Consider the following 26876-nt stretch of genomic DNA (forward strand, 5'->3'; position numbering starts at 1 on the left):
CCGCCTCCTCACACCCTGCCAACTGTTCCAGAAAGATTTTGTCCTACCAGTCTATTTAAATTCTTCATAGCCTTTACTACTACCTAGAATTATTCTTTCTTTAATTTATTTACTTCTTTATTAACCATTTTCCCATTAGTAAACAAGCTCCATGAAATGAGGGATATTATTTGCATCATTCAGTGTTATTTCTGCAGTCTCTAAATTATGCCTGATGCATAGTGCACTCTCAATAATGAAGGAAACTTCATATTAAAAGCATTTTTTGCCCTAAATATATTAACTCCTCTCTCCCCTGTTTTGCCATTATTTGAATTCCATATTTTATATTTCCACTAAAAAATTACTCTTTTTCTTTTTCTAATTAACTCTTCTAAATTCTAGTTGAAGAACAAATGTGTGTTTGCAATTGTGTTTATTTTCCATTTTGTATTTGTGACCTAGATCATTGGAAGTATATATGAAAACCAGAATGTGTCTTATTATGAGCAATTTATTTCAAAAATATGAAGGTTATATAAGGAACAAGGCTTTATCAAAACTTAATTTGTAGGATGAAAGGAGTTGACAAGTTCTATCACCAACTCATATCTGCAATATAAAAAGCTGAGCCCCCATGAGAGGTCCTTCAAAGACGCACTTTCTGGTTTTGTTTACTACAATCACAGGCATTCTCTGTGCTTTGTTCTGTAGGTTGCTTAATATATCATTTGGTTCTACATGTTTCTTTCTCCTGATATTTCTTTTATACTGTCAGATCCTGCCATGTCCATTCAAATCTAAAATTGTCTGAAACTATCTAAGTCACAACAAATCTGCTGTGTGAATAAAATCTTTATGGAGAGCTGTGAGGTTTCCAAGGCACATGCATAATAGAAATTCAATATCACTTCATTTGAGTACAGGCAGAACCACCAATAGCTGCATTTCACAGAGACCCACAAATTGTGCTCTGAAAAGAATGATTGCCACAGAATGCCTGTGTGCGGGAGCCCGCTAATGCCTTCCACGGCGGGCTGTGTGAGTCACCTCAGGGTGGTGCCAGGAGAGGGGGCGCTCCCCAAGTCATAATTTTACTAAAAGCTTTTAATAATAATCAGTTTTGATTTTTAACAACATATTCCTCTCAGTATAAAAATTAAATTCAAATAGGAAAAATGGCAATCTGCACAAGCTGCTGTAAAATGGAGAATTTGGCATTAGCTTCTTTAACTTTAGTGCCAAAAAGCAGTTAACAACAACAAAAAAAGCTTATAAATACAAAGTTTAATGTGTTATCTCTTTTAAGCTTAAAGTATTAATAAGAACTGATTCTCCTGGACAAAAAGTAAGGTAGGAAGAGAGTCTTATGTGTTTGCCAGTATGTGCACAGAGAGAGAGAGAGAGAGAGAGAGAGAGAGAGTTCTATTTGGATTAGAATAAATATTAAGAAGTTTGTTGCCTCCTTGCTCTTTAAGAGAATCTTGTTGAAATAAATGTTGCTCAAAATAAGCAAAGGAAAACTTAGGGTTCATGAAGGTTAAGAGTATTTTAGGGACTATTTTAGACCAACATATGATTATCTTAGGTAGATTCTGAACTCTAAGAATATGAGTAATATAAAATTTAATATACTGGATTGGATTTCTAAGAGTATTTACCATTCAGGGGATATTTGTTCAACTGAAATTTTTATCTGAAGCTTACATTATCAAAATAATTTAACATCTAAAATCTAAATTTAATATCTTAGTGAATAATATATGTATGAAAAAATAATAGTCTAATAATACTCTTCGGTTCATATATCATTTTCTAAAGGGTTAACTGATCAGCTGAAATGTAATTTATAAAATGTACAATTATTAAAATCAATTTAAAGCTCAGAAGTCTCAAGTTATTATTGCAGTTGTGTCTATAATGTTCAATTCTAAAACTACAAAACCTTTGGATGACTCTAGCACATTTCTTATGACTTCTAAAAGAAAAACAACTCATAATAATATATGGTAATAAAGCAATAATTGATTAGAATCTTTAATTAAATATCCGAGACCAACTGTATCAACTGATGGCTTTGAAGCAGTCACCGATTCTATGAGATCTGAGTCACATAGAACCATGGTGATTTTAGACCAAAATGCAGGCCGGGGAGAAATGGTATTTTTTTCCTTTATTAAAACTTAGTAAAAAGGCACAAACTTTTAGCCAGAAAGTGACTAAGTTCTGAGAATCTGATATAAAACATGGCAGCTATCATTGGTAACTATTATATAGTTGAAATTTGTTAGGAGAACGTAAGTGGTCTCGCACACACCTACAAATAAGTATGTGAGATAGTGGATGTGATCATCAAGCGGATGGGGGGATCCTTTCCCACGGTATATGTATATCAAATCACCAATATATGTACACTTTAAATAACTTACAATTGTATTTGTCAAATGTACTGCAGCAAAGCTGGAAAAAAGTAAAACATAACTGTGGAATGGAAATATAAATAAAATGAAAACCTAGTAACAGAATTTGACTCACACAAACCTCCCCACCCCAAGCCCTCAGAGCCATGACTGGGTAAAAAGAGTCTAAAACGAATATCTCAGAGTACTACTGCTATTGTATGAAACTGATCTCTTCATAAAGATTTAAAAGGACAGTTTCTAGAAGTGTAAAAGGAGAAGGACTTTTCTCTTTCTTTTTCTTTTCTTTTTTTTCCATTACAAGGAGTGCTACCGACAAATTTCATCCATTTAAAGTAAATGAACCATTAGAGGGAGGGTAAGTGCTTTTTGGTCTCTGAATTAGTTAGGTCTCAATGAATTTTTTTTACCAAATCTGAAAGTCTCTTAAAGAAAAACTCTAGGGGCACCTGAGTGGCTCAGTCACTTGAACATCTGACTCTGCTCAGAATATGATCCCATCTTTGTGGGTTGGAATATGGGCCTCTGGGTTGACAGCACAGGGCCTGCTTTGGATGCTCTGTCTCCTCTCCCTGCCCCTAACTGCTCACACTCTCTCTCAAAAATAAATAAATAAACTTAACAAAAAAGAAAAACTATAAAAAACTGACTAAACATGAAAAAATGTGTTCTTAAACTGTATTGCTGAAGTCCAGTTTTAATTAAAAAAATAAAGAAAAACGCTTGTGCCATGTTATCAAATATTTTTATTAAAAATAAAATGAGTTGCTGAGTTGTCAGCATAGAGCCCGACGTGGGACTCAAACCCATGAGTCGTGAGATCCTGACCTGAGATGAAGTCCGGCGCTGAACCGACTGAGCCACCCAGGTGCCCCTCAAATATTTTTAAATTGTCAATTATTAACATGACTCTAAATATATGTGAAGTAAATTGTTTTATCATGCACAATACCTTGCTCATCAGTATTTCTGCATGTCTCTAGGATAACCATAATCAATATCTGTGAGAACTCAGATGATAAGAACAGTTGCTACTTACAGAGCACCTACAATATCCCAAACACTGAGAGGTGATGTATGGTGTTTCAGGCTGTTTACTTTTCAGTCACGAGTGGCATTTGAATCCTGCTTCTGTCACTTACTAGTTGTGGAGACTGCAGGGAAGGAAAAATTCCTCCTCTACTCGACAAGGTTTTCCAGCTAAACTAAACATTAAATTCATATAAGACTGATAAACAGGAGAAAAAAAACTGAAGTGTTATTACTTGCACACGGAGGCCCAATACTAAAATTGAAACCTAAATAAATGACTAAGGCAGGTAGTTTCTATATTTTTTAGACAAAGGGAAAGAATCTGTGAGGATTTGGCAGTACAAAGAAAACTCAACTTTGGGAGCTTCAATTAATAAGGAATTCTAAACAGAATTTGGGACATGGTAGCGGTAAATTAGTAAAAAGTAACAAAGGTTGTTTATACAGCCATCTTGCTCTAGTTCCCTGTCTCTGGTCATAGGGATGTCTCTACATCCTGGTACAGGGAGGGTGCCTTTCACATGGGAGCTTTATTTTCTGTTTTTAGGGGGACAGGTGGAAGACAATGACTCGAGTTGAGAACTCCGTTTCCCACACATACAAGGAATTCATGGTAATTTTTTTTAATGCTTTATTCCTTGACCATGCCAAATAACAGACTAGATGATACTTTGTTTTGATCAATACTCCTAAACTAGATTCAGAACTTAGTAAATTTATGATACTGACACGCAAGCCAAACTATAATGTGGAAGCATAGATATTTATTATTGCTATATTTAATATACTTGGAAAAGTGCTAATAGTCTTAGAGATTTTATGATATGTTTATACATATGTATATGTATATTTGTTGATTATATACATGCACCTAATTGTTTAAAACACACATTGTAGCAAATCTCCCATAATTTATTTTTAGTTTTTCTCTCTTATGGCATAAAGTTATCTTTTAGCTTATACTTTCATATTATTGGTATAAACTTTTCTTCCTGAAAGTAGAATTTGTTTTCAGTAGCCCTTCTTCTGGCAGAAGGGGCTCATCTCTTTCTTTTGGTGGATTGAACTGATTCTGTAAGGTTCAGATGGGCTGACCCTGCCCCTGGCTTCAGACTGGCCCACTGCGCAGACCTGCCTGTAATGAACACTACATTTTTCTGCCACCATTTTGATTGGTTCAGGACTAGGTATGTGACCCAAACTGTAACATTCAAAACTCTAGGACTTTTGCCTGAGATGTTTAGAGTACTGTTAAGTCCAATAGTGTCACCGTTGACCATCTTTGTCACTACATAGGAAGAACCTGCTTGAAGTCTAAGAGAACAAAGCTAACCAGGGATAGAGAAGAGTGAGTCTTGAGGACACTGACTCTTAGTTATGGGACTTTTAAGTTATGTAAATTGATACCTTCCCTTTTTTGTTCAAGTCCATTGAGGTGGATATTCTTTTGTCTGCAAACAAAGATTCCTGGACCACCTGGGTGGCTCAGTCAGTTAAGCTTCAAGGCTCAGGTCATGATCTCCTGGTTCTGAGTTCGAGCTGTGTAAGGCCCTGTGTAAGCCCAGACACTGGAGTCTGCTTTGGATTCTGTGTCTCTCCTTCTCTTTGCTCTCCCCCCCCCCCCCCCGGGCGTGTTCTGTCTCTCTCTGTCTCTCAAAAAATAAATAAATGTTAAAAAAAAAAGATGCCTAAGAGGGAGGAATGGTTTTGGAATTATAAATAAACTAATGATGCACACTTAAATACAAGCTTGAATTCCCAATTGAAAAGTAACTTTAATGTTTCACCTTAATTTTTTAATATGTAACTTTTGCCTTAATATTTCTTATGCCAATAACTTTCTGAAAAAAAATTTAATGTTTATTTATTTTTGAGAGAGGGACAGAGACAGAGGGTGAGTGGTGGAGGGGTAGAGAGAGGGAGACACACAATCCAGAGCAGGCTCTAAGCTCTGAGCTGTCAGCACAGAGCCTGAAGCGGGGCTCAAACTCATGAACCACAAGATCATGACCTAAGCCGAAGTCGGATGCTCAACCGACTGATCCACCCAGGTGTCCCACAGGCCAATAACTTTTTAATTAAATGTCAGTAAACATTCATTGATACTCTTCTTTTTCTTTTTTCTTCTCTCTCTTTTCTCATTCTTCCACTTTTCATACATCAGATTTAGAGAAGAAAGAATGTCAAGTCCCTTGAATAAAAAAAGGTTATCCTTTCATTTTTATAATGTTAGATTTTTAACATGCTATATACTCAGTCAAAAAGAAAAAAAAACCTCTGTCAAAACAGTTTCATTACTCTCATTTTTAATTTTAATTTTTTGGTAATGTGGGACTACTGCTTATTTGTCCAACAAAACGTTATTTGCCAAATCCCTGTAATGATAGCAGCAAGTCTCCTGTTAGTCTTACCTCTTGGGACAAGGTTCACTGCCAACTACTTGCATCTACTTTTTGCAGATTCAGAAATTTAGAAATAGACTGAACTGTATCGAATAACCTGCCATTATTAATATTTAAACTATTCGCATCCACAATTTGACATTTAAGTGTTTTGAGAGCTTCCCAATTGTGATGCTGTGCTCTTGATTTCTGTTGTATCCATTGAAAGTATTTTATTCAGAAGTGTCTGATTTTGTGTATCACTATTGAAACAGTCAATAGTTATAAACATTCCAAGTCAGCCCCCCTGAAAAAAGTCATTCCATGTTTTCTCTTGTGATTATAGATACTTAATTTTTGAAAGGTTGAATGCAGGTGCATTCCACTTTTAGAATATTAAAATTACATATTTAATTACATAAAAATTAATTTATAATGTGTTGCTTGAATTCTAAGTGAAATTCCTTAAGGATTTACTGAAATGGCAAGTTCTTTGAAGGATTAAATATTTTATAATACTAGTCTGCTTTATTTATTTTTCTCTGTATATGCATAATAATTTTGTCTGTTCTTGTGAAAAATAATAGATCAAAAGAGAAGTTTTGTTTTATTTAATATTCAAACAGAATTTCTTAAATCTTGAATGTGAACCAGGAAATTTTCTGAGCATTCTACTATCTCTTAAGGAACTCATAGTATAGATGAGAATACAGTGAATACCAGTGTTGGTGGCCATGACCTTTCTGTGTATACAATGAAAAAAAAATAGTATCCACTTCCAAGAAACTTAAAATGTAGTTTGGAAAAGAACAAATACAAACAATAAATGATACAAACCATATCTGGGTAAATTAGAAATACTGTTTTATAGTGTTGGCAATTCTGTAGGTAACCAGAAGTAGAGGGAACTTTCATCTGAGGAGAATACAATTAGTAAAATTTGGATATGCAGTTAGCAAGTGGCAGAGTACTCCAAGTTAGAGCAAAGGTTTATTAAAAACCTCAGAGATATGGGAAACAGAAGATATTTAAGGGAGATTAGTTTTACTTGAGGGGTATGCATAATGATTGGCAGCTAAAGTGTAAAGTTAGAGTGTTTCTGAGATGGAAGTTGTGGAATGAGTAGTATTGCCAGAAAATTAATCTGGTGATAGATATATAAATAGGAGTAGGCAGGAATTGCCTAGAGAGAGGATGTTTTCTTTGAAGGAATTATTATAGGAATATTAAAGGAAGATATTAGGAAGTAGGGCAGGGTATTGTGAAAGGAATACAGAGAATTAATGGTAGACTTATTATTATGGTGCTAGAGTTTATGTGATTTTTCTGGTTAACTAAATCCAAAAGAGAAATAGTAGAAATTATTTTCCAAAGTCACATACAATATCTCCAAGTTTACTGTGTTAGAGAATGGTGGTTATGAAGCTATGGTTAGCATTAACTTCATGTTCTTTAAAATTCCCAAATACCATCTATAATCTGAGGTTTTAGGTGTTCCTCATCTACACATGCCATTTTTCTCCATGGAAAGCTATGGTATAGATGGATCTAGATTACAGTGCTAGAATAAACATGAAAGCATTTGGACAATAGGAAAATATGTAAGTTGTTTATTTCACTTCATAAAGAATTATATTCTGAAAAAACAGGTTAGAGGAATATTACTGTTTCCTTGATGATAGTGGAAGTATAATTATTATATCAATATATAATTACAAATTAATGAAATGTTAATGTATCATGAAATATTAATATACTTCTTCGAACTCTTTCCTTGGCCTCTTGTGTGGTATTTTTTATTTATTGTGTGACATGATAATCATACAGCTATTGTGAAAGAGTTGTTTCATTTTGAAGCATGAAAGAGTTAAATCCTTAAAAACACTCTGGGTTGAAATTTCATAGATATTCTGATCACAAAAGAGTACTTTCTAACAAAACTTGAGGAATTCCTCTTGGGGCCTTTTTACACCCAAAGCAAAATTATTTTTCTCATTTGAATTTTTTTTCTAATCTTTTTTTAACTCTTGAAAACTTATCTAATGACTTTAATTTAAAAATGGTAACTTCCTATTGGTTTTTAATGACAATGTCAGTTTTAGAATAGTTCCTGGTTTCTTAAAAGAAGACAAAGGTTAATGAATCCTGTAAGAGCCAAGTAAATGAGTTTTGCTAATTTTTTAACAAGTAGAGAGTTTCGGAACTGTAGAATATATATATATATATATATATATATATATATATATATATATATATATATATATAGTGTGTGTGTGTGTGTGTGTGTATTCTTGAAAGGCCACATGTGTCTGGAGCTACTCCACATAATGAAGCAAGTAAGCAGTGTGGGGTGTATCTTTAATCTAATTCTATGCTTATGTGACTCATACGTGCATAGGTTTATTTCAAACTGTGATTACTTGAATTTCAATTCACATATTGAAGATTTTTTTCTTTTTTTTTTTAATTTTTTTTTTTCAACGTTTATTTATTTTTGGGACAGAGAGAGACAGAGCATGAACGGGGGAGGGGCAGAGAGAGAGGGAGACACAGAATCGGAAACAGGCTCCAGGCTCTGAGCCATCAGCCCAGAGCCCCACGCGGGGCTCGAACTCCCAGACCGCGAGATCGTGACTTGGCTGAAGTCGGACGCTTAACCGACTGCGCCACCCAGGCGCCCCGAAGATTTTTTTCTTTTAAAAATATGTAATAAGATCCAGTGCCAAGAAAAATCTGCATCTACATTTTGTTTTAAGTTTATTTATTTATTTTGAGAGAGAGAGAGCACACCAGCGGGGCAGAGAGAGAGAGAGAATCCCAAGCAGTCTCTGCGCTGTCAGCACAGAGCCTGATGAAGGGCTCGAACTGAGTGAACCCTCAGATCATGACCTGAACCGAAATCAAGAGCCACCCAGCTGACTGAGCCACCCAGGTGCTCTAGCTTTTATTTTCTTAAGATTTACAATATCAAATATCTCCCCAGATGTTGGAAAATATTAAATACTCTGGGTAGATTTTGTCTTTGACTTTGGATCAGGCTATCAGCTGTTACGTTAAAACCACTGCATAGCTTTATAATATAGAGCATGCTGTTTGTAAACAATCACAGTCAAGTCTTGATTTTTTCCTCTGAGTTTAACTCTTTCAGTTAGCTCTGACCAGATTATAGACGTGTATTAGCCTCTGCCATCACCCTAGTTTCCACTAAGCAAGTTGACAGGTGAATGAGCCTTGGAAGTGCCCTGGCCCTGACTATGGAATTACGAATGCAGTGGAGAGTCAGTGGAGGAGATAAAGCAGAGAATATTTTCCCCAAACGAACAGATTCTAGGTACATAGTGAGGGCTAAAGGGGAGGAAGATGATTTGACAGTGAGGATCAGTTGCAGGACTCAACATTATAAAACAGTTCTCTCACACAGAATCATTTATGGACCATTATGAGTTTTCACAATGTGTCCAACTTTGTTCGGGTTGTTTGGGGAAGCATGGTTAACAACATTGACTAAGAAGAACTTAAATCTAGTGAAGGGTCAGGTGTGAACAGGTGTTCACATCTAAAAGGAACAAGGAAGATCACCTTTAACACTTAAGTTCTTTGGTGTGACAAAAGTTTTTCCAACTGCCATATGAAAAAGGTACATTGATCCCAATTTATAGATGAAAAAAGAGTCCGGAAAATGTAAGTAAATTGTCCAAAGTCGTATACTTACTAAGTGATAGACTGGGATTTAAGCATATCAGTCTGAATAAAAAAACTGATTTCCTGGGGTGCCTGGGTGGCTCAGTTGGTTAAGCGTCTGACTTCGGCTCTGGTCATGGTCTTGCAGTTTGTGAGTTTGAGCCCTGTGTCGGGATCTGTGCTGACATCTCAGAGACTTGAGCCTGCTTTAGATTCTGTGTCTCCCCTTCTCTCTGTACCTCCCCCACTCATGTTCTGTTTCTCTCTCTCTCTCTCTCAAAAATAAATAAACATTAAAAAGCTGATTTCCTTTTCACCACAGCACACACGGCTCTAGACGTTTGTGGAGTATTATGAACATATGTAAGCAAAGTCCCTGGGAACATGGTCTTAGGAGGGGCAATCTTTTCTGAGCTCTGCTACGTGGATCTGTGGCCTTAGACTGGTTACTTGAAATTGTTAGCCTTAGTGGGGTAATCATATATCTGCCTAATCAGATTATTGTGAGGATAAAGATAATAAATATAAAGCATTTAGCACAGTGCCTGGGACATAATAAGCATTAAAATATGCTATCTCTTATTATCATTATCATCATTACTATTTATGATATTTTATTATTCTTTCATGATGAGAAAAGCTGTTTGCCCTTTTATAATTTGTAACTGGAATGAAGGACCATGGCTTGAAAGGGCAAGAAAGAATATAAGTATAGATTTAAAGATCTAAAATTTGGGAGATGATAGATATATAAAAGCTGTACTCTTGGTTTCAACATTATTTAAAAAATTTAACCGAATTGTCACTACGTATATGGATCATTTTGGTGTTAAATATTTAAATTAGATGTATATTTTCCGTTCTTGAGTTATTTTCGTATGAGACAAAGCAAGTACATGTAATGATGGCATCATTAAAAACACAGCATATTTAACTGAAAACATAAATGAGTTATTTATAGTATTTGCATAAATACATTTGTGCCATATACATTCTTCTTTTTTGAGTTTTAAGTAATGCTGTATTGCAATTGCATATTAACCTTACAATTATACACAAGCTATGCAATTAAATGCTCACTTAAAATTAGCAATTATAAATTTTCCTGCATATATAGTAGCTCCTAAAGAATGTAATGCACTTGCAGTAATATCTACTATATTGTGTGTTGGTTTTCTGCTGTTCAGCAAAGGGATAGAGTGGGGAAATAATTTCACACTGCATATAATGCATCTGATATGAAGGAAACTTGAAAATTATTTAGTTACAGATTTCTCTGACCAGGCTTGCAAAGTGGCATATATTATGTTAATGGGCAAGCATTTGAAAATGAATTTGAATATTAAATGCACTAAGTTTGGGTTCTGACATGAAGGAAGGCATAGTTGATACACAATTTACAAACAGGTTCTTGTTAACTCTTTTGTTGCTGTGGCTCACAGTCATGCTTTGTGCTTAACATTTGTAATCTTATAATTTTTTCGTCACCGAAAATTCCATAATATTGAAATCTAACTGTTAGACTGTACAAATGAAGTTCTTTTAGAGTATTAGATTTTTAGGCATATTCTACATTCAACTGTGCTCCTTGTTCAATGAAAAATTGTTGCTTATTCATTCAAAGTTATAAGTAGAAAAGAAATGAGCAACATCAATCACTGTATTAATGATATACTATATTTTTCTAGCTTTCATTTGTAAAGGAGCACATTTGAGTGGGTATATATTGGAATGTATCCTACCAAGCCACCATATATATTCAACCAAAATGTCTGGTTTTCAAGTCATAGCAGAGGTCACATATTTACTGACTGTTGGACTCATAGTATTTAAATTTACAGAAAATGAATAGTTAACAATAAACCTTCCCACCAAGGCATATTTTTATTGAAAGAGCAAAACATTACAGTACACCGGGTGTTTTAGGTCATTTATTTTGTTTTTGCTCTGGGTCATTTTCCAAAAGCACTTCTGCTCTCTAGCGTTAAAATGAGAGTCACTCTACTCCCCAGATATTACCCAGCAGCACTTGGGGGCTCTTAATGATTAATACCATCACCGTCCAGCCACAAACCTTTCTGCTGCAGATAATGCCAGGCAGCAAGTGCGCTTGACACTTTTAATGTATAATTAAGTAGGAAAAGTCAGCACTCAGTATGCAAATTTTTCAAAATGATAAATGATGCCATACAGCAGTAGGGATTGATTTGGTGTAAATGAAACTAATTAAGGAAATGTCAAACATAATTAATAAAACAGGTTTAAGCTGCAAAACATTGTCAATTGAATGAATGAGGAGGCATTGGCTCCCATTGTTTCTGCTTTATTTAGGGCTTGTGTTTAGCTTGTACTCTGTTCCTAAATGCACTTTTGCTACCTCACACCCTCCACTACCAATTCCCAGAGAGGGGGAAAATAAATTTGCTTGTCTCTCCACTGACTGCAGAAATTAATTGCAGAAATCTTGTCCCATCCAAGTGTTACATTCACTCACAGGACATTAACATAACTAATTTGAAAGAGCCCAAATGACTGCATAATAGAGCACTGTCAGTATGCCTGACAGTCTTTGGTCATACCAAATTAGCTTGGTTTTCTAATTGAAATTTTTTTCCTTGGACTCTTTTTATAATTTTTTCCTCAGCTATTCATTTTTGATAAGAACAAAGGTTTTATAATTTACAAAAGAGTGCTTGACCTATAATTACTAGGAGGAAATTAGGGGAGGTAGAAAAGTCAGATTTAGTCCTGGTAATGATGCTGGAGACCTTGCTCCCTCTAGGGAGCCTGAAGAATAATGGAATCTTCTATTTTTACGGGCGACCTGTGCACTGGTGCTGACTCTAACTGTGAATCCACTTTACTTTGCAGATCACTTGCTTAACACTAAAAGTGCCAGCAGAATGGCAGGCCATTACTTCAAATGTCATTCAAACCAGTGCCTTTTCCACATGCCCTTCCTGCTCAGAGAGCGAATGGAAGAACATCTGCCAGTTTTCTTATTGTGCCCTTGTAAATCTTCCATGTAGAGTTTTATGCAACTTAATTTGTGAACCTTTTGGATAAATAAGGGTGGGGGGGTAAGGAGTTGGTCAAGAGTAGGAAATTTCCGGTGTGCTAAAATGATTTAGCGAACAAAATCTAATGGTTCTTGGTTTTAAAATCATGTCACCTGCATGTGATGGTTATAATCTTCTGCCTGATAGGGTTTTTAAAGGCCTGCTAAAGCTATATCCTCAATTTGGAGATCTTTTCTCAAAAGGGTGGCTTTCCTGTTAATTATGTAATAAAATGGAATAAGAATGGAAGCAGCCCGTTCCTTTCACACTTTCAATTGTGAGTGATATGCTCAGTATGTTTTACGTTAATTGGGGAAGTTGTATGCAACCAAAGTTGTAGATTGCACAAGAAGGCAGGTGGGATATACACGCTCTTCCTAATCCATGACATTTCTACTGAGTATATAGGTAGAGGTACAAGTTCAGAGGCATGGATTTATTTGCTTAAAGTCTTCTATACAATCCTCTATTTTTGTAGCTTCTTCTTTAATTTGGGTCTAGAAATATAAGCAAAGTTTATTTATATCCCATAGAGAGTGTTAAGATTCTTGACTTTGAACTCCCTAAGTCTTTTGGGGCTTATTTCATTTTGGATGCTATCCAATATATTCTCTCTAGTTATTGTATATTACACATACAGTTATCTAATAATTTTACCACATTGTTTGATTGCTTTATTCCTTATCAGGATATGTGTCTTGGGCTCTCTTCAAATATCTGCTACTGAATTACATTTGTGTGCAACTGAAAGAATAGATGGGTTGTCATTTTCTACTTCGTCTTTAAATGGAATGGGTATGGGATTAATCAATAGAGTTCAAAATAAATCATTATTACTTTATCTCAGACTACAAATAAGTACCTCAGGTTTATCTATCTAACATTTACATTAATAATTTTGAGGGACTTTTCTGAAGCAAACCTAATTCTAACACCCCCTCCCAAATTATAAAATGTGAATTAAGGAATTTATTATCTCATAAAAATGAAAAATCTGAGTTCAGTTTTCCATCACATTCATTAGTCATAGCTGAATAAAGTAGCTTAAATAATGTTATTAAGATCAGCTATTTCTCTTTCTCATTCTCCACATCTCTTGGTTCTGCTTTCCTTTGTGTTGATTTCATCTCCATCTCATGGGTTCCAGTAGTTCCATGATTAAGATTATATCAACTCTTGGGGTGCCTGCGTGGCGCAGTCGGTTAAGCGTCCGACTTCAGCCAGGTCACGATCTCGTGGTCTGTGAGTTCGAGCACCGCGCCGGGCTCTGGGCTGATGGCTCAGAACCTGGAGCCTGTTTCCGATTCTGTGTCTCCCTCTCTCTCTGCCCCTCGCCCGTTCATGCTCTGTCTCTCTCTGTCCCAAAAATAAATAAACATTAAAAAAAAATTAAAAAAAAAAAGATTATATCAACTCTAACAGTTAAGTGCAATGAGAGATAGTTATTTTCCAGGCACTTAAAAACTGTCCCGGGATTATCTCTGATTGCACCTCCAAAAGCAAAGTATTCATCCTAGAATCCTTTGAAGAACTTTCAAAATTCAATGATCAGAAAACAATCTTTAAAAATTGGTCAGAGGATTTGAACAAGCAAAAAGAGATACAACTGGCAAAAAAGTACATGAGAATATGAGGAACCTTGTTAACCTTTAGGGGAATGCAAGTTAAAATCTGATGCGATGCCATTAGCACCAGGCATATGGAATACTTTGAAGGTCCAGCCTTGAACAGCGCCATACAAAGCCTACCCTAAAACAGCGCCATACAAAGCCAAGTGAACTGAGAGCAGGGAGGAGACGTCCCCTGAAGGCATTTTTATCAAAGGAAAGCAACACTGAGAAAATATTGGAAAAGCAATAGGTACCTTCCAAAAGTATACAGTACAGTCTCTAACAGCAGAACATATACTCAGTATGGACTTATTCACTACTCAATGTTACTAACTTAATGAAAAAATTAAAAAAATATGTAAGTTTTCTGTGAGTGAAAAAATTCGGTATGATTATGATTATTACTTTAATAGAGGATATATACACAAATAATGTCAATATTTTGGTTGTTAATGCTTTGGTATTTATAAGTGAACAAAGGGAAACATTTTTTGACTCTGTTTTGAAATAATTTACATTTATAGAAGATTTGCAAAGAAGCACTGAGAATTCACTATGCCCTTCACAAATCATTCTCAAATCTTAACAAATTACATAACCATGGTGTATTTAGCAAAACTAAGAAATTAACATTGAGGCAATAATATTAACCAAACTATAGACTTTATGTGTTTTTTACTCTTTTTACTGTCCCTGCATTTAGTGCAGAATATCATTGTCGCATTTAGTCTTTGATGTCTCTATAGTCCTGTCCAATCTGTGACAGTGTCTCAGCCTTTTCTTGCCTTTCATGACCTTGACACTTTTGAAGTGTACTGGTCAGTATTTTTTAGCCATTTGGGATTGTCTGATGTTTTCTCATGATTAGATTGAGGTTATGCATTATTGGAAAGTACACCACAAACGTGATGTGCCCTTTCCGTTGCATCGTATCAGAGTACCTAATATCAGTGTGATTTATTACGGTGATGCTAACCATGGTCACTTGGTTGAAGTGCTATCTTCCAGGTTCCTCCAGTGTAAAATTATGATTTTTACCTTTGCATATTCTACTGGTTATAAGTGAGTTACTAAAGTTAGCTAATACTCCAGAGGAGGAAAATTAAGCTCCACCTACTTCAAGGAGGAGTATCAAAGAGTTTGAAAATATATGTTCAAACTATTATAGTAACATAAATATTTTGGGAAGATGCCTAGAGGCCATGCAACTACCCTGTTTCTCCTTAAGGTTTTGCTGACTGAAAATTTTAGTATTCATCCGTGGCTATTGCTTACCATGATAACTACTGTAGTGGTCTACTGGTGATTTTATATTTTTTCTCATTTCTTCTATATTATTTCCAGTACTACTGTAAGAAAAATGGACTCCCTCTGCATTTATTTATTCAAATATTTATTATATCAGCCTGGTAAAAGAAAAATAGATTTGGAGTAATTACATTACTTGATTTTAAGACATAATATAAAGCTACAATTTTAAGACTTAATATAAAGCTACAACACAGTGTGACACTGGATGAACGGAACAGAAAAAAAAATGAACCTCAGCCTAACCTTACATTTTGCACACAAAAATTCACTCAAAATGAATCATAGCTCTAAATGTAAAACACAAAACTATAAAACTTTTAGAGGAAGGTAGAAGAGAAAATTTAGGTGGCTGGGGGTAGATGAAGTTTTAAGGAAAAGATAAATTACACTTTATCAGAACTAAAAAAAAACCTGACTCTGTGAAAGACACTTTAAGGAAATGAAAACCAACTATAGATTGACTAAAAAATATTTGTAGATTAAACAACCCACAAGTGAAACATATGCAGAATATATGAAGAACTTTCAAAATTCAACAATCAGAAAACAATCTTTAAAAGTTGGTCAGAGGATTTGAACAAGCAGAAAGAGATACAACTGGCAAAAGGTACAAGAGAATATGTGCAACTTTGTTAGTCTTTAGGGGAACGCCAGTTAAAATCATGATGCAATGCCACTATACACATCTATGAGAATGACTAAGTTAAAAAAAACAAAAAATACTGACTTTACTAAGGGCTGACAAGCATGCAAAGCGGTGGGAATGCAGAATGGTATAGCCAGCCACTCTGAAAACATTGTGGCAATTTTTTATACAGTGAAACATACACTTACCATATGACCCAGCAATCCCACTCCTCGGTATTTAGCCTGGAGAATAGAAAACCACTGTTTACACAAATATCTGTACAAAAATATTGATAGCAGCTCTATTCATATTTGTAAAAACACAACAAAACAAAAAAAAAATACACAGCTGGAATGAACCGAAATGTCCTTCAGTGGTTGCATGGATAAATAAACTGTGCGTATCTATACAATGGGATACTAATCAGCAACAACAAAAAACGAACAAACCGCTGATACATGCAAGGTATTAGGCAGAATGGGAAAAAAAGCCAGTTGTAGGAGGTTATATATACTGTATGATTCCATTTGTATGAAATTTTGAAAAGAAAAACAACCGTAGAGAACAGATGAGTGATTCTGGCTATAAGGTCAGGGGAGGAAGTAAGTATAAAAGGATGGCACAAGAGAATTCTGTGGTGTGATAGAACTGTTCTGTATCCTAGTTGTGGTGGTGGTTACACAGATCCATAACATATGATAAAATTTATTGAACTGTTTATCAAGAGAAAAAAGTCAATACTATTGCATGAAAATTCTAAGTACGAAAATAAAAAAAATAAAATCAATACAGACTCAAGGATAATTATCTTATTCTTTGTTAAAACCCAATATTATTGTTATTTATTTATTTTTACTCAAATGGTTCCAGTGCTGACTATTGGGATCTCTTTCAGAGCTCCCTGTATAAATATGGTTTTTATTGGCATTGTTTTATGAAGATTTCATCAATGAGAGTCTAACCTTAACTGAAAGGTCAAGAGAGGCAATTAATTGTATAATTGTTCATTGGAAAATGATTAAATTCTTCTGATTATTCAGTTCTAATAGAGATAACATCTGGTTGGCCCAGATTAGTTTGTAATAGATTACTTCTTGTGATAGACAGTCTAGCCAATTTGTGAGTTCCTACTTTGTAACATTTAATTCATATTTTCCATTTCAAGATGATATATATTGATTCATTCAGTTTTCTACGTTAGCCTCACAGGACTGTCTTTTAACTGACTTTTCCCCAGCTAGTGTACTGAGTAGGTAGATGCTTATTTGAAATACAAAGAAATCTATTAATGACAATTATTTAACATAAATTGATTAATTTATGAAAAGCAGAAAATATGTTTGTGTTTTCTATCAGGGATTGATACCAATATTTTAAAGCACAATTAGGGACTACATAATTAATTTGGTTAGCATTAATTTTGGTTAGTAAAATCATTATTTCCTTTACATGGTGGAACATTAAATGTTGCACTTACTAATCAATTATGCTACAAGGTAAAATTTATAAATAAAACATTTAAAATAATTTGACAGAAAATTATTTGGTAGAATATTTTTAAAAGAATGATAAAAATTCCATGCTCTTGTGGAATATGCTTTGGGGATGATATCCCTTGGAAATAGTGTAAACAATTCTAGGTATAATCAAAATGCATTTCAAACTTGCAAATAGATTTCCATTGTCCTTTTTTAAAAAAAATGTAAGTTAATCCTTGTTAATACCTATTATTTTTCCTAAGGAAAAAAAAAAAAGGAAAAGCATGAGTATATGTGAAGGAAAGTGTGTGTGTGTGTGTGTGTGTGTGTGTGTGTGTGTGTGTGTGTGTGACAGACATAGAGACAGAGAGACAGAGAATATGAAAATATACTGGCCCTTTTATGTACAAGAGCACTTGTATGGCCTTAATGCCATAAATCTTCTGGGCATTTAGAAGGACTGTTATTTGTGGGAGAAGAATATGGTATGGTTGCTACAGGTGATGGGCAAAACAAACAGAGAACTAGTTTTAATGCTTCTGATAATAATAACCAATTGACTCTAAGGTAGGCAGAAAATTACAGAGGCAGAGCTCCATTTTGTATACAAGTATGAATGTGTCTTAATGTCTTGATGCTCTAATTATCTATTAGAAACAATAGTAGTAACAGCTGTATCAAGTCAAGATAATATTAGCATTACCTGAGTCACTACTTACCTTTCCTCTTCTTCATAGTATTGCCATCTTAATCCAAAGAACAATTGTTTGGTACTGTGTGGAAATTGTTTATTTCTCCTAATGATTTGGCATGAATCATTACCTACGATACCCAAGTATTGGTTTTTTTTCAACCCAGTCTTCCCAACTTTGAAATGTAGGCCAAGAAATGTTTGTATTTGCCTCAAGAGAGTGCCTTTCCCCCCCTTTTTTAAAGGGCAGTGTGATTACAGTCCCCTACTATCACAAATCCTGCGGGCAAGTTTCCCAGGTTTGAGGAAATCACAGAGGTCAGCACATCCAGAGTACAATGGATGAGCCTCACCCTGGGAAAACCACCTGTGTGATCATGGTAACCCTCCTGCCATGTAAATATTCAGTGAAATGCTTTTTAACCTGGCATAGCTCTTATTAGAGATTTCAAAGTCTTAGAGCCGTTTCGTTTGAGGCTGTGATACATGACAGAAGACTGGAAGTGGCATAGGGACCAAGACATAAATGTTTCCTAGAAATCTCAGGACAGGACTGGCCTAGAATGAAAACCTTCCAGAGCAGCTGCAGCCTGGATTGTGCAAGGATGGTCTCTCTGGAGTGGATTTATGCCCCCGGAGTGTACTTTCAAGTGGCCCATTTTCTTTAGTGGAAATGAGTCAGTTTATAGCTTTACACCTGTGTATCACAGCTCCACATGGATTTGCCCATAATGGAGGCTTCTGGAGCTTTCTCAAAGTCACAGGGTTGAGAGCCACTGTCCAGACTGATGTTGACACTAAACAGACATCAGACACACAGGAATAAAAACGTTTTATAATTAGGTCATAGAAAGTATCCCTTATATCTTCTGCAAACTGGAATGAGGCAACAAAACCAATTTATTTTCTTGCAAACATTTTCAATGAGCACTTAGTGAGGGACTAATGCCTGTGTATTTGGAGTAATACACAGAAGGTACAAGCACTGCAGGAGGTATTCTCAACAAATATCTTTAAGAATTAACTGGGCAAGCACTTTCTGGTCTTTCTGATTCCCAGAGGTTGGAGCACAGTAATTGATTTCCCCGACTCATTGAGTCAAACATGAGGTACAGGGATGAATAAAACATAGTCTTTGACCTCAAGTAGATGGACGAAACATTCTAACAGGAGAAGAATTTTATGACGAATATAAATACAAACATTAAACGTGTTAGAATACAGTGAAGATGAACTAATTTTCTTGAGATTTAACGCACATTCTTTCATAAAAGACTCACACCAGCCCTGTGAGGCAAGCAGTAGTATCCAGTTAGCAAATGAGAAAATGAAATCCTTCAGTGAGTCATTCCGTCTCACACAGTTAGTAAGGAACAGACTTAGGATTCGAATTTCTGTTGTTTTTTTTCCTTCATCTCTGTGTACTTCCATTACACTGGTCAGAAACAAGGATACAGCCGAGTGTGGGGGTGGGGGGAACATTGCCAACAAGCTTGCAGGTAGAGTCAAGAAAGATCATATGTTAAAAACGCGTTTCAAAGGTGAGATAGGAATGTAAGACATCAACAAAATGATGAGCACTTTACTCGCGAGGGTTCAGAGTCATGTCACACATTTTAGGGCAATCCAGAATGTTTTTTCTGTTTTAGGATAATTAGAGAATAAATCAGTAATTAAATTTTTATGCAGATAAGAACCAAGTAATTTACTATAGAAACTATGAGCTACTTCAAGTAGTTCCCCAAGTAGGAAAAGAATTAAAATAAAATCATAAAATACCAGCTTCCCAAAGCATCCTTTTCTTTATTTTCAACAACAATAAATGAAATAGCACTCTGCTTTTAAAGGACTCACTGTCAAAAATAAAAAATAAAAATAAAGGACTCACTGTCTCTTGCCCATTGTTGGCACAGAGATGTTAGTTGAACATATCCCTGATGATTTTATTCATCCTCTATTAAAATTTAACACAACTATAATGTGACTGTTTTTCACTGGACTTGCCCTAGGAAAAATGCTTATCTATGATATTTGCCTTTTGGGATCATTTATTTTCTTTTTTTAAAACTATTTTTAATGTTTTATTTATTTTTGAGAGAGAGAGTGAGAGAAAGAGAGAGAAATTGAGGGGGCAGGGGCAGAGAGAGAGACACAGAATCCGAAGCAGGCTCCAGGCTCTGAGCTGTCAGCACAGAGCTGGATGCGGGGCTTGAACTCACAAACCGTGAGCTCATGACCTGAGCTGAAGTCAGACGCTTAACTGACTGAGCCACCCAGGCACCCCGGTGATCATTTCTCATCTATCTTTCTTTAAAATAACTTATTAAAGTGTCTAGTTTCTCACCCTTCATCAATACTTCCTTATCCCATTTATGACAAAAACCAACAACTTACTCATCTCCCTGATAATGATAGATTGACACTGATATAAAGTGCTAGGAATTTGAATTCTATTGCTGTACTAAAGAATACTACTCCATTAAGAACTAGGAAATTTTTTCCTCTTAGATATCCAGAGATCCATATCAGTATCAGAAACCAATTTAACATTATACCACATCAACAAGTAAATAAGAAAATAATATGTAACAATTTAATAGATGTCTAAACAGTAATTACTAAAATTTGAAACCAAACCCTAATAAATGCCTTTTACAATATAAAATAAAAGTTCTTCTTTGCTAAATGGAAAAACAGTATTATAATCAATAGCAACATTTATGCATGACTGTGCGTATGTGTAGGTCTGAGTGTACCAGTGTTCGCATTTTTTAAATTGAAGTGCAGTTCACATAATGTTACATTAGTTGCAGGGGTGCAAGGGAGTGATTGGACAAATCTATACTTTATGCCAGACTGAACGCAAGTATAGCTACAATCTGTCACCATGTGATGCTGTTACAATATCATTGACTAAATTCCCTATGCTGTACTTTTTATCCCTATGACTTATCTATTACATAATAGGAAGCCTGTATCTTCTACTCTCCTTCACCCATTTTGCCCATCCCCACATCCTCCTCTCCTCTGGCATTCATCTGTTTGTTTCTGTATAGGTCTGTTTCTGCTTTTTTAAAATTCATTTGTTTTGTTTTTCAGTTTCCACACATAAGTTAAATTGTATGGTATTTGTCTTTCTCCAACTTATTTCACTTAGCGTAATACACTCTAGGTCCATTCATGTTGTTGCAAATGGAAAGATATTATTCTTTTTTATAGCTGAGTAATATTCGGGTGTGTGTGTGTGTGTGTGTTTATGTTTGTGTTTGTATGTGTATCTACATATCTACCACATCTTGCTTCATTTGTTGATACATACTTGGGTAGTTTCCATATTTTGGCTGTTGTAAATAATGCGACAACAAACAGCGGTGCATCTATATTTTTGGATTAGTGTTTTTGTTTTCTTTGGGTAAATACCCAGTAGTCCAATTATTGGATCATATGATATTTCCATTTAAAATTTTGTGAGAAACTTCCATACTCTTTTCCACCATGGCTGCATCAATTTGCTTCCCATCAACAGTGCGTGAGGCTTCTCTTTTCTCTACATTCTCACCAACACTTGTTGCTTCTTGTCTTTTTATTTTAGCCATTCTGACAGGTGTAAGGTCATATGATTTTTTCAATTTTATTTTTTTAAATTTACATCCAACTTAACATATAGTGCAACAATGATTTCAGGAGTAGATTCCTTAATACCCCTTACCCATTTAGCCCATCTCCCCTCCCACACCCCCTCCAGTAACCCTCTGTTTGTTCTCCATATTTATGACTCTCTTCTTTTTTGTCCCCCTCCCTGTTTTTATATTATTTTTATTTCTCTTTCCTTACGTTCATCTGTTTTGTCTCTTGAAGTCCTCATATGAGTGAAGTCATATGATATATGTCTTTCTCTGACTAATTTCACTTAGCATAATACCCTCCAGTACCATCCATGTAGTTGCAGACGGCAAGATTTCATTCTTTTTGATTGCCATGTATCTTGTTGTGGTTTTGAGTTGTATTTCCCTGATAATGAGCAATGTTGAGCATCTTTTCATGTGCCTGTTTGCCATTGTTATATCTTCTTTGGAAAAATGTCTATTCATGTCCTCTGCCTTTTTTTAATCAGATTTTTTTTTTTGGTGTTGAGTTATATAAGTTCTTTATATATTCTGCCTTTTTGTTTTGTTGATGGTTTTCTTCACTGTGCAAGAGCATTTTATTTGGCTGTAGTCCCAAGACTATTTTTGGTTTTGTTTCCCTTGCCTGAGGAGACATGGATGAATGGTAATCCTCCAAAGAATTTATTGCCTATGTTTTCTTCTAGGAGTTTTATGGCTTTAGGTTTCATTTAGGCCTTTAATCCATTTTGAGTTTATTTTTTTTGTATGGTATAATAAAATGATTCAGCTTCCTTCTTTTGCATGTAGCTATCCAGTTTTCCCACCACCATTTATTGAAGAAGGTGCATATTCTTGCCTCCTTTATTGTAGAGTAATTGATGATGTAAGTGTGGGTTTATCTCTGGAGTCTATTCTGTTCTCTTGATCTATGTATCTATTTTGTCCAGTACCATACTGTTTTGATTACTATAGCTTTATAGTTTATCTTGATATCTGGGATTGTTATAACTCCAGGTTCATTCTTCTTTCTCAAGATTGGTTGGGCTATTTGGTTCCATAAAAATTTTAGTATTATTTTTTCCAGTTCTGTAAAAATGTCATTGGTATTTTGATAGGGATTGCATTGAATCTGAGGATCACTGTTGGTAGTAGGGACATTTTAATAAGATTAATTTTTTTATTCCGTGAAAATGGAATATAATTTCCATTTGTTTGTGTAATCTTCAATGTCTTTCACCAATGTTTTAGAGTTTTCAGAGTCATGTGTATATATTTTTAACAGAAAAGGGGAAATAGCTGTTTTCAGAGAGTCTTAAAGGGAATAGATTAACTTTAAAATCAGGAGTAATGCTTCTCTGTTATTAATAAAACATATAAATTCCTTGAGAATGGAAATATAAAGAAAAGTAAATGAGAAATAAGTATGGACCAGGAGTGTATTTATATATATATGCACATACATATGTATACATATATATGAAATTATACACTTAGAACATCCATGTAAATCCATCGTAAACTAATACATATCTAAACATAATGTAAATATGTAATTTTTCTTGTATTTCTATAATGCAGTAATTAATCAACTAGGAAATATAATTTTAAAGAGGGAGAGATTCCTCAGGATAACAAATATAGGAAATATTTAGGGATAAAGTTGTATTTTAATGTATGGTGAGACTTTATATGAAAACTGCATAATCTTATCATTTGAAAATTTGAATAATTGGACATAGTGAGCCAATTCTTGCAAGGGGCTACTATATATTTCCAAAAATGCAATTTTTAATTAATCTATATAAAATATAAAATAAAATTTAAATAATTGCACCAAAATTTGTAACATAATTCTTCATAAAGGTAAATTGGGAAACTGTTTGTTAGGAGAAAATATGTAGGATATTTAAATAATAATAAAGTGACCTGCCCCATCAAACATTAAAACATATTGTTTAGTATCAATACATAAAATATTACAATTATGCAACGTTGTAGACATTAAGTGGAATAGAAGGTAGAGATCTGAAATATCAATAATTATATACCAATTCTTATTGTGTGATAACATAAATTTTCTAAAAAAAAACACATTAAAGCAGTTATATAAGTGTGTTTGGAACAATTGTGGAAAAATGTTATTTCCACCTTACCCTCTTAATTTAAAATAAATGGCAAGTTTATTAAATAGTTAAAAATGAGCATGAAACAAAAGAAAAAGTAGCAACTAATGGAATAGAATAATAGCTCTGTGGTAAAATAACATTTTTTCTTTGAATTAATAGAAGTTATAAAACTATGTATGCATATTAATTTTCTGGGAAAAAGATAAAACCTAAATAAAATAATAATATTATTTTTATATAAGTTGTAGATATTTTCCTCAACATGATAATGGTAATCTATATTCAAATTTGTAAGAAAGATTTGACATTCTAAATAAATTAATGGGCAAACAATATGATAGTTTGTAAAAGAGGCAATAAAACTGACAAATAAGGTATTAGCCCCTCTAGTTACCAAAACAAGGCAAAATAAAGCATTCATAGGGTAGTGTTTTACATAGTAAAATTAAAAAACAAGGGGACAAAACCCAAAAACATCCAATACTGGCTATATTGAAAAGAAATGACCATATTAATTCATTACTGCTAATTTAGCAATTTAGTACAGCCTTTCTGAAAAGCAATATGGCAGAGAAATTAAAGTGCTTAGACTTAGGGGTACCTGGGTGACTCAGTTGGTTGAACGTCTGACTCTTGATTTTTGGCTCAGGTCATGATCTCACGGCTTGTGTGATCAAGGCCCTTGTCAGGCTCTGAGCTGCCAGCATGGAGCCTGCTTGGGATTGTCTCTCTCCCTCTCTCTCTGCCCCTCCCCTGCTCTCTCTCAAAATAAATAAATAAAGTTAAAAAAAATAAATTGCTTAGACTTAAATATCATATTTTCATTCCTAATTTTATCCCAATTAAGCAATCAAACAGAAGCACAAATAGACACAAATATGTTCATTGTAGCTTTAACGATGACAGAAAAATATGAACAAAAGAAAAGAATGCCATAATAAAATGTTTTGGCAACATACAATCTGTAGAATATGCATGCATTCATATGTGAATGTATGTGTGTTTGTATATTTGTTACTGTAAATATGAAGGACATATAGAAAACCAAAATGTTTATGACATAAGCTAGGCAATAAACAGTGTAAAATATTTTACATTAATCTTGCAAATATATAAACACATGTGCCATACATCAACGATAGTGGTAGTAATAGGTTAATCACATAAGCTAATCAGCATTAACTCATTGGCTTGCTAACGTGTTAAAATAACAAGCTAATAAAATTCCTTGACTCTTAGATTTCTTGCCTTTCTGTTTAACTATTTGCTAGATAACTACCATATTATGTTCTGACTTATGTACAAAAGTAATATACTAACCTAAACACTGAATGGATAGATTTAAAAAAAAAAAACGATTGTATAGAAAAACATAGTAACAAGTGTGGACACCGTAATAGGTATCATGTGTATTTTATTCTGGTGAGCTTTCCTCTACAGTCACATATATACCTGATTATCAATGCCTTCAATCCACCTATGGTGCCATTTCTCATTAAGATGGTAGTGAATTTAAAGTAGGTGGAAATATGATTTGCTAACTGCCAAATAATTCCATTGATTCATTTATTTATGCATTCTTACTACAAATATTTCTGAAGTGTATGGTATGCGCTTGGTATCATTCAGCCCTTAAACAAAACTGAAACTTCCTCTGTCATTAGTGAGCTTATACTTTTAGAGAAGAAAGACAATTACCACAGACTCATTGGTGCCCTGCCTAGAGTGCCTGGGAACCATTTTGTTCCTTTGGTGTGCCTTCCTTCCAACTGCCACGGTAGAATTTTGCTGTAATGTCTCATATCTGTAACTTTTTCCAGAGTTTTGCTCTTAGGATACTGGAGCCGTCTTGCTTGGAGATGCCTAGGAATTAAGCCTTTGCATCTCTGCTGTCTTTAGGCAGCCTGTAGGCAATGACTGACTGACACTGTGTCTAAAAGTGTAATAACGTTTCTTCAAGGCTGGATATATTCTGTGGGACAATTCATGTTCCAGAACTCCCCTGTGGGATTAGGCTGAAGCTAAACTTCAAACTTTGCTTAACTTGCTCCTCTTCCTTGTCCTGCTCCCTCATTCCCATACAGGTTTCATCTGACAGCTTACTCCTAATAATCCACGAATCCAATCTCAGACTACTTATGAAGAATCCAAACTAAGTTAATGATTAAACATGTAATTCCTTTCCTGTGTTATGGGTGCTATGAAAGGTGAATAATAGAAAGCTGTGGATATACAGCATAGAAATCTTATCTTGGGGTGAGAGTAAGAGTTATTTTCCTTGAGGAAGGAACATTTAAATTGAGACCGTATATCTTGTATCTATTTTCCTTTAAAATAGTATGGCGTGCATTTGTGAAATGACTGGCTGTGGTTGAGGACTATAGTCTTTGATCATGACCGTCATGGAAATAATCAGTCCATATTATGACTGAACCCTTTTGTTCATTAGCTTCAGACTATTAACACTGGTCCCTGATGAAGAGTGAAACCAGCACATAGAGTGAAAAGTTACTAGGGCACAATATCTATCTCCATATATTAGGAAGCATCCATGAAACTGTAGGACTGAGCACTTCCTTCAACCTGCATGCATATATTCATATATACATATAATTATCCACATGTGTGTGTTTCATCATTAACATACTCATTTTGGTAATGAAAACTGGCCAGTAGAATTTTGGTAGTGACCAAAATGATACTATGCTTAGCACAACTCTATTAATAGCCTGTAGAGCTATCCTTCTGCCTAATAGCATAGAAATAACATTTAAAAAAACCAAAATTTACAGTTAAAACCCATACTGTGAAATAGATAGACTATTGATTCTCATGTATATCAGATTTATCCTACTTAAAACATGGATGGGGG

At 34.6% G+C, this 26876-nt stretch overlaps 1 long non-coding RNA gene and 1 other non-coding gene across 2 annotated transcripts in view; one reads left to right on the forward strand and one right to left on the reverse strand.

The window, feature by feature from the left end:
* LOC123379097 overlaps positions 1–26876 on the forward strand; it is a 256416-nt gene that overhangs the window by 218903 nt on the left and 10637 nt on the right. The gene's annotated exons all lie outside the window — the stretch shown is intronic.
* On the reverse strand, positions 18511–18674 carry LOC111557046. The gene has a single exon (XR_002736808.1). It is a non-coding gene; the product is annotated as a U1 spliceosomal RNA (small nuclear RNA).

This window comes from Felis catus, chromosome A1 (assembly GCF_018350175.1).
Source record: "Felis catus isolate Fca126 chromosome A1, F.catus_Fca126_mat1.0, whole genome shotgun sequence".
Taxonomy (NCBI): domain Eukaryota; kingdom Metazoa; phylum Chordata; class Mammalia; order Carnivora; family Felidae; genus Felis; species Felis catus.